At 37.2% G+C, this 8957-nt stretch overlaps 1 pseudogene; it reads right to left on the bottom strand.

Annotated features, from left to right (window-relative positions):
• Positions 1-6035: 6035 nt before the first annotated feature.
• Positions 6036-8172, bottom strand: LOC111366698 (annotated as a pseudogene).
• Between the last annotated feature and the right edge of the window lie 785 nt (positions 8173-8957).

Here is an 8957-nt window from a genome sequence, read left to right as displayed (position 1 = left end):
GAATGTTCTATCTGAGGTCTTGATGATTGTTGAAAAGTCCACCTAGAACGCTTAGATATGCTAGAAAGTTCGGCTACCTTGATACAGTGTCAATTCAAATTTATACGCTACCAAGTTTACATTCCAAATTAACAATTTGTTTGACCTTACGTGCGAAATTAATTAATCAAAGTAACAAGTCACTTTAATTAATGCATGCATGATTAAACATACAATCCAATTAATTTCTAAGGTTGAACTACCAGTTTACATAATATAAAGTAAACAAATCAACACAACTCACAGTTTGTTGATGGAGAACCCAATGTGGGAAAAACTTCAGGACCAAGCGAGTGATGTCCATTATATCAATTCAGCAAGCACTAGTTATACCAAACTTCGTACCCAATCAAACCCGTTGTTCCAATCTCACGATCTATTGTCGTGGATAACTCTAGCCTCTTGCTAGACTTCCTAATCTACCTTCTGCAGCCCAATCTATTGTCCACTATAGCCTCTTGGTCATTAGCTAATTATATCACCAAGTGGAATTCCAAGAGTCGCATGTTCTTGTCCGATTCACTACGCTTGATGTCCACCTCTCTCAATCCCCAATGAGAGAGTCACTTCCTTACAAGATTAAAGAAGCTCAGTGTTTTGGTTATGAAGATTGATGTTTTTGCCAAAACAATGGTTGCAGGATCACAAGATTGAAGTAGATGGAATCACCAATTAATTGCACCTTGGGTCTTTTCAAAGATGTTATGAAAATGTTTTGCAATGAAAGAATAATATAGCAACCCTGAAACTCTAGTGAAAGACTTCTGCATTTATAGTTGGGGAAAAATAGAAGTCTCAGTCCGTGTAAAACTCTCAAAATCATGACCTAGGGTTTGGCCGGATGACACTATCGCTTGAGCGAGGAGCCAGCGACAGCTGAGCAGTTGTCAGTATTTTCATCATAACTTTCTCTTCCAACGTCCGATTGAGGTAATTCAAAATGCGTTGAAAAGATAACTCAAAGGGCTACATTTCTCTAGTAGACTTTTCCAAATTCCAACGTTTCCTATGTGCGTTGAAAATTATGACTAAAAATCCAAAACATAATTTGTGCGGCCCTTTATATCCTTTAGACTTCCAATTGCATTCCAGTGATCTTATATGATCTTCTTGAACATCTTGGACTCCTTCAATGACTCAAACACTAAATTACCTCATCTATACAAAATTGCGCCCTAAGCCCTTGACTTTTACAAGAATGTTCAAATGAGTCTCTGACTGTTACAAACTTACAATTACGCCCATTTTGTCTATAGAATTGTCAATTACACTTATGGCATTCTGTGACAAAACCATACACAATAAGTTAGGACTATAGACACAACCTATTCTACCCAGTATACCTAATCACTGAGTCTTGCAATTCTTGTACTTGTTTCTTGAACTCCACAAACTCATATACCCAGTGTAAAAGCACGTGACACATGAAATATTAACATTAAAGCACTTAATCACAAACACATCGACATGCTAGTTTGAGACGTGATATTGATGCCAATCAAAACACCAACCGAAACACCAACACCACCAAACATCAAAACTCAAACAGCAATGCATATAATATGAAATGCAATGCAATGCTCCCCCCTCACTGCAAACTCTCATAAATGTAATGCAGTAAATTAATGTATCTATGTCTGTCCCCAATGACCCCTAAACATAGCAATGCAATATGCAGTAATGTCAAGCAGTGAAATCAGTGCACATGCAAATGTAGTAGCTCTCTCTCTATGTTATACTCTTTTACATGTTTATCTCCCCCTCAATTAAACTTTTCTCTCCCCCTTTTTGTCACAAATGTTGAAGAGAATCATATCAAGAACAACCTAAACAATAACACATAATAACTCAAAAATGTAGTTGATAGCATGCAAAAGTAAAATTAACAAGTAGCAAACCTCCCCACATATTCATTTTAGACCAGAATGGAGTAAAAAGTATAAGTGACTCGTGTGTAAAGTGTTACTATTTCAATGCAAGTAGGACTCCAAACCTTAATTTTGTGAGAAATGAGTGTCAATCACTGCCAATAAGTATATTCTCCTACTAATGAAAGTCAAACCATATAAATGTGCAGTATGACCTATACTTATTATTTTTACTTATCTCCCCCTTACCATGAGCTTTTATATTTTTCAAATTTTCATATTATTCAAGATCTTCATATTTTTCACATTTTTCTCATTTTTCCAGCTCATTAATTTTTCATCTTAAGTGTAGGTTCTTCTCCATTAGGCGACTAAGATGACCCTTATAGCGAGCTTTAGGCCAGTTAACCCAAATCAGTTGACCATAGGCACCAGGTATTAAGAAACCCCGCAGGCTTAATTGCTCGAGTCAAATAGGCCCCGAAAAAGAATATTAAGATATTGAGCTTAATAATATGGAGGGATAATTTTCAGGTTTAGGTCTACTAAATATTGTTCAATTCATATTCAAAGTCATCCTATCAATATGTGACAGCCATCCCAAATCTTACACACGCAGTAGAGTCCCACTAACAAATTTATAGTGTATACAACTTATCAATTTTAGCTCGTACATGATCACAACCAACAAATTCAAGAAATATGTGTCATGCTGTAGCAATTTCCATAACCAATTATTTTTGTCTTTTTTAAATTTTTATTGTTTTTCATTTTTACTAAAATGAATGCTCCACACACAAAAGAAAATAAAGACAAGCACACAAAGACAAAACAAAATATGCAAGCGCCAAAACAACTGAAGACAAATGCACATGCATAAAAAAATACCAAAGCAAACAAATACATGTGATGCATGCAACAATCATATGTCAAATAAGAACCAGGCATGCATCAAAAATGTCTAATAAAATAGGTACAGGAGCGTTCTTTCCATTAAGAGAACCGTGATCTACTACCAGATTTGGCAGATCACTTTTCTTTACCCAAACATGTCTAATGAGAGAACAGTTCCCAGATTGTTGAGTCATCAACTTGGTCAAATGATTCACTTGATCAGTAAGGAATCCAATCTGACAAACAGACACCTGATTTTTTTTTTCCATTTAAGTGCATCTTCCTATTTTTGTTCAGGTACTGATGACATTTAGGAAGGATGTGGCCTAACTCTCCACAATGAAAGCTTGTCGAGATAAACCTAGGACATGTGTTATATGGACGCTGACGTCTATTCCTAGGTTGACGGTTCCTACGCTGTCTGGTAGACCTCTGTCCTACAAGTGCCTTAACTTTAGGTTTGGGGTTAGGTACATGCTTAGGCTGGCAAGTAGCAGGGACAAATGTGGTCTTGGAAGTGCTAGCAATATCATGACCTTTACCCTTATATCCTAGACCTCTCTATATCCAACTAGCTTGCCTATTCCTAGAAGATTATCCAGCTTTGATGAATTACTAGTGAAAGCAAGAGTTGAGACTTTGAATTCTCTAAATCACTCACAAGGTTCACTACCTGGATTTGCAAAGTCTCATTCATGGTGTTCAACTCGCTGACTTTCCTAGAAGACTTTTCAAGCTCACTGGTGAGATTATTAACCTGAGATTCTAAGGCTTCATTCATTAACTTAAGCTCACTCATCCATGGATTTCAAAAATGCCCTCATTTTAACCTTCCAATACACATAGTTACTACCATCAAAGTGGGACGGCACATTCAACGAGGTACTCATCTAGACTATGAACAAGGTACTCATCTAGACTATGTAAGGCTAGGACACGATTTTAGGCTCTGATACCACTTGAAAATTCTAGTATGCTCTGATACCACTTGAAAAGTCAACCTAGAATGCTTAGATATGCTAGAAAGTTCGGCTAACGCGATACAGTGTCAAATTCAAATTTATGCGTTACCGAGTTTAAATTCCAAGTTAACAATTTGTTTGACCTTACGTGCTTAATTAATTAATCAAAGCAACAAGTCACTTTAATTAATGTCTAGATGGTTAAACATACGATCCAATTAATTCCTAAGGTTGAACTGCTAGTTTTCGTAATGTAAAGTAAACAAATCAACACAACTCACAATTTGTTGACAAAGAAACCCAAGTTGAGAAAAACTCTGGGACCAAACCAGTGATGTCCACTATACTAATTCAGTAAGTACAAGTTATAAAAAAACTCCATACCCAATCAGACCCATTGTTCCAATCTCACGATCTACTGTCGTAGATACCTCTAGCCTCCTGCTAGACTTTCTAATTTACCTCCTTCATCTCGTTTCTTGGTCCTTAACTGATTGTATCACCAAGTGCAATTCCAAGAATCGCTTGTTCTTGTCCGATTCACTGTGCTTGACGTCCATCTCTCTCAATCCCTAATGAAATAGTCAATTTCTTACAAGATTAAAGAAGCTCGGCGTTTAGGTTATGAAGATTGATGTTTTTCCCAAAAAAATGGTTGCCAGATCATAAGTTGATGTAGATGGAATCATCAATTAATTGCACCTTGTATCTCTTCAAAGATGTTATGAAAATGTTTTGAAATGAAAGAATAATGTAGCAACCCTGAAATTCTCGTGCAAGACTTCTGTATTTATAGTTGGAGGAAAATAGAAGTCTTGGGCCGTGTAAAACTTTCAAAATTGCGACCTAGGGTTTGGCCGGATGACACTGTCTCTCGAGCAAGGAGCCAGCGACAGCTGGGCAGTCGTCAGTATTTTCATCATAACTTTCTCTCCCGATATCTGATGGAGGTTATTCAAAATGCGTTGAAAAGTATTTCAAAGGGCTACATTTCCTTAAATAGCCTTGTCCAATTCCAATGTTTACTATGTAAAAAGTGCATTGAAAGTTATGATTGAAAATTCAAAACATAATTTGTGCAGCTCTTTGATATCCTTTAGATTTTCAATTGTATGCCAATGATCTTATGTGATCTTCTTGGACATCTTGGACTCTTTGAATGACTCGAACACTAAATTACCTCATCTATACAAAATTGTACCCTAAGCCCTTGACTTTTACAAGAATTTTCGATTGAGTCCCTGACTTTTACAAACATACAATTATGTCCATTTTGTCTACAGAATTGCCAATTACACTTACAGACCTAACAATTATTTTGTTATCAAGATACAGCTTCATATGAGTCTGGCATCCAATCAGATTTTTGAGTACTTTAGCATCCCTGCTTGGTTTTAGAGAATGTTAAATGGGCCTCCCAATGCAGAGACTTCAATAATAAGTTCTCTACTTCCTCGGTTGTGCTAGATTCATTGCGCACAATTAATTTACCTCCTGAACGAACTATCCTATCGATCTCTGCCATCACAGGCACAAGTTTTCACCAGTAAGTCATGTTAGACATCATGTTGTCAAACGACCTCCCGGGCGATGATGTAAACCAGTTTTATCAGTCGACATGAATGACCGAACGATAAATCAACACCGAATAATGGGATGACTTGACTTAACGTTGTTTTACCTATTGGATGGCTAATAAACCTTTGCGGCTTGTTGGTGTGCTATTGGGTCATAACCCTAGTCGAGCCCACTTACCATATGTATAACTTACCTTATTGTTTGTCATTGGGTAACTCTCGTAGCCTTCCTTGGTCCCGTTTTTGTAAAAGAACCCGAGAGAGAGAGGCCGTGTCTTCTTCTTCTTCGTGCATTCTACTCCTTGATCTTGTCTACCTCCTGCTTGTGTCTTTGTGACCCTTACCTGTGTGGTATTCATTCTTTGTGAGTGAGCAAACAACAAGCAGAAGGAAGAAAAGCAACCATAGTTAGAACTCGTGAGGTCGGCGGCAGGTACCTTCGGTTTTGGTGTTGATTCGGTGTTTTAAAGGTTAACTGAACCCGGAAATCATCTTGAGCAGCTTGAGGAAGATCCTAACAAGTCAGATGAAAATAAGTTATTACCCTTGCTACTTCTACTGTTAATATTATAAACTTATATTGGTACCTCTTTTTCAGCCTGGAGAAAAGATGATCTGCATGCACGAGGTCTTATATCTTGGGGTAGGTGCTGAAGGATTCACGCCAGTCATGATATATCTGAAAAGGGCTGCATTCATAGATTATCAGAAGTGTATCCGGAGAATCTATGTTCATGACATTTCAGGTCCTTGAGTGCAGCAGCAAATCTATAAGCGTTATTTTCATATCAGGTTTTGCTTACATACCTTTAATAAATATGAGTATGATAAGTAATGAGATCAATGTTTACCCTTCATTAACTGTTCTAATGTCATAACATTTCATATATTGTGCCAGCTAATTCCCAAACCGCTCATATACATCTTCAAGAGTTTGACAACCGGAGTTGCTGACCACACAAAATAGCCACCAGGTCATAGTAATTGGTTCAATTCCAAGAGTAGAGAACCCACCTTCATAAGATCTCCATTTTTTGGCATTGATTGGAGAAAGTATACTTAGCATAAACACAGAACAAAATTATTAAAAAATCTCAAGAATTTAAAAGGATAATTATCTATGTGCCAAGGGACTGCAACGTGCACTCTGTAGAACATCAAACACCCTGCTAGGAAATGGCAGTCTTTGATAAGCCGTCACTGCTGATATTGCTGGTATTCCCTTTTCAAGGGCAAATTAGACTTGAACCTCATGTTCTTTGAGGGCAAAAGACATAGCAATAGCATCTCTTTAAAAGAGGGAACCTCCAAAGATGGCAACTCCACTGCCAACATCCAATGCAGTTCGAGTATGCTTTCCGCCCATGCAATATCTGGCACCCAATTATATTAATCAAATTGCAATATTCAAGTAAAAGGATCTGTCCAATTCTACATGTTTACTGTTAGAATTAGAATACCTTTTGTACAAAGTTAATCTAATGCAATGCTACATGTATAAATTGAGTGTCACCACCAGGGAAAGTAAAGAATTCCCAAGTCACCTTGACCCAATTTTGGTGGCCCTTCATCTTTGCCAGCATTGGATGTAGAACATTATGGTACCATATCTGCAACAGAAAAAAACCTGAAACACATATTTGTTCATATATAATATTGAATGACAAATTTTTTTGCGTGATCATGCCGTATCTCTACTTTGAGGCCATTCTATGGGACTTTTGTACCCTGTGGCAGTGGACCTAGGCAAGTTGGGGGATCCTCAGGACAGTGCCTCTCATGATGTTCATAGTGTTTTCTACTGTGAAGCTTCGCTATTGCTTTATCGTTGTCCAAACAAGGTTATGTAATATATACCAGCTGTTACATTGCATAACCGCCATGTGTATCCATAGATGCTATTATCTTTATCATTTGATCCTCATTTCCTTCTCTCTTTTTGGTTGTCAGACTGAACTGCTTGACTAGACCATGCCTTTTCGGATTCTTTTGATTCTTTTGGTATCTTAGTTTCTCTCCATTTTGAAATGAATCTCTGTCATTCTTCTTGGTAAGTTTCTTGGAGTTCTTGTTCACTTGATTGTTCACTTTTCGTACAAGACTCCTTCGCATCTTTATCATTCTTCTTAGTAAGTTTCTTGGAGTTCTTGTTAACTTGATTGTTCACTTTTTGTATGGGTTGGATCATCTTCATCTTGTTGGATTTGATCATCACCTGTAGTCCCCTTAGTATCTTCTTGTAATTGCCCTTCTTTCTATCCTTGTTGGGCTTGTTCATCTTCCTGTTTTTGATGCTCTTCTATGCGTCGTTGTCGATCTTCATCTGATATTAGGTTCTCCATGTCCTCTGAACTGTCAACATTAACTTTAATCTCATCAATATCATGTTTTTAAGAACTATTTCATCATTTTCGATTTGTTGCCTTTCTTGTTCACCCACATTTTCTTCATGAATCGTATCTCCTATGTTTACTTTAGTCGTTTCTTTAACTTCTTGGGTTTGAGTCATCAAACTTTCCTCTAAGGTTAGAGTGAACTATTCCCTCGCATTTTTCTTGTATATTTTCTACAGCTGAATCCAGATCTTTAACATTTTCACTTTCCTTATTCTCATCAGTATTATCATGTTCGGAATCAATTTTATTATCGCTGTCAGTTTCTTGCTTTAAAGTATTCTCACCTCCAGCTTCATCATCATTCTCATTTGTGCTCTCTGCATCCATTAAAACCTTGGACGGGTCAGACAACAATTCTTTTGTATCTTCCTAAACCTTCTGACTTCAATAGTATCATCTCGTAGAGATAGCTAATGCTTATCAGTTTTGATGGCATAGCCGCGAAGGTGAACCGAGCTTCTATCTATATGAATTGGATGGATTTTCTTGTTGGAAGATTCTGATTCAGTGGTTGATTTTGGTGGGGAAAATGAATTGGAGTTTAGCATCCATATGCCCAACACGCATGACAATAAATTGATGCATAATTTATATTCCACTAATAAAAAAATATATGCATGCAAATAGGATAGAGTAACAACTTATCAATATCGTGGCACGTACATAGTAATGAATAAATCACGACTTACTCAAATGTAGAAAATGTAGAAATTCAAAGGAGATGAAATGAAGTGAGGTATGTCAATGCAAATCTCTTTAAGAGAGATTTCGATCACTACACGGGTGCTAACACGATCAAATGGACGTCCATCTTTCAAGTCACGACGTTTCTTCCAAAATTAATATCGCACAATGTTGCAGAAGCTCTCTTGAAAGATCTTCAAATTGGTGAATTTTGGGCTCAGTCCAACGTATCTTTCTCTACCCACAACCAATCCAATCGGCTCCAAACCACAACCAATTAATTCAACTCGGTTGCTATTCAATCTTACTCACGTAGGACAAGAAAAGATGATGATTTTTTGCCACAAAGGCTAGGAGAAGACACCACAATGGTATACTATGAGAAACTATCAATTGCACACGTTAAACAAGCATTTTGGACACTTCTAGAGGCTATTTCTATCACACCAAAGGGGACAGTCGAGATTCCACTTTTTCTCACACAAAACCTCACAAAACATCCGAAGAAAGTGGATTGGGTTATAGCCATATATATAT

This window comes from Olea europaea, chromosome 18 (assembly GCF_002742605.1).
Source record: "Olea europaea var. sylvestris chromosome 18, O_europaea_v1, whole genome shotgun sequence".
NCBI lineage: Eukaryota > Viridiplantae > Streptophyta > Magnoliopsida > Lamiales > Oleaceae > Olea > Olea europaea.
This window is presented reverse-complemented; position numbering and strand designations above follow the sequence as displayed.